Source organism: Phalaenopsis equestris, unplaced genomic scaffold (genome assembly GCF_001263595.1).
Source record: "Phalaenopsis equestris unplaced genomic scaffold, ASM126359v1 Scaffold000002, whole genome shotgun sequence".
Taxonomy (NCBI): domain Eukaryota; kingdom Viridiplantae; phylum Streptophyta; class Magnoliopsida; order Asparagales; family Orchidaceae; genus Phalaenopsis; species Phalaenopsis equestris.
Genome location: NW_018164444.1, coordinates 17,256,409 through 17,257,037, shown reverse-complemented (window position 1 = coordinate 17,257,037; position 629 = coordinate 17,256,409).

The following is a 629-nucleotide window of genomic DNA, read 5'->3' as shown; positions in this document are numbered from 1 at the left end:
TTTACTAAGAAAAGGGTGATTTTACATAGAACCAAATATTATGTATTTAAAGTTCTAACACTCAAAGTTTATCGATGTCACCTCCTCAAATACATAGAAAAGAGAATATAACCGTAAGTCATATAGTATGAAGTTTGTCAACGATGTGGATGTCAGGCGACACGTGATTGGGTTTAGGATGAATGTCAGCTATTCGAAGTTTGATACGCCACCAACAAATTATCATAATCCAGCACGAATTTAGATGTAATATTTTGAGCACAAACATTCAAACTTCGATTACGAGTCATCCGGAACTCTGATTTCAGCAAAATTATAGTCAAATTGATCGGCTCGATGAAACGGACCTAATGATATAAAAGTTAGTCCAATCCGAGTCAAATCAGACTCGGATCAAGTCATTAAACCACTACTACAGGATTTTTGGAGGCATTTGAAAGGTCAAACAGATGTCGAATCTAGCGAGTTTATAGTCGAATCTAGCATCTCAAAAAGACGAATCCAACGAGCCCAAGATTGCTCAATTCTGACATCGTTAAGGCACTCAAATGTTCATCAAACGTCATCTGATCAAGGGAAGCTCTCCGGACCGTCCGATCAAAATGGTTCATATTCCTGCATTAATTGCC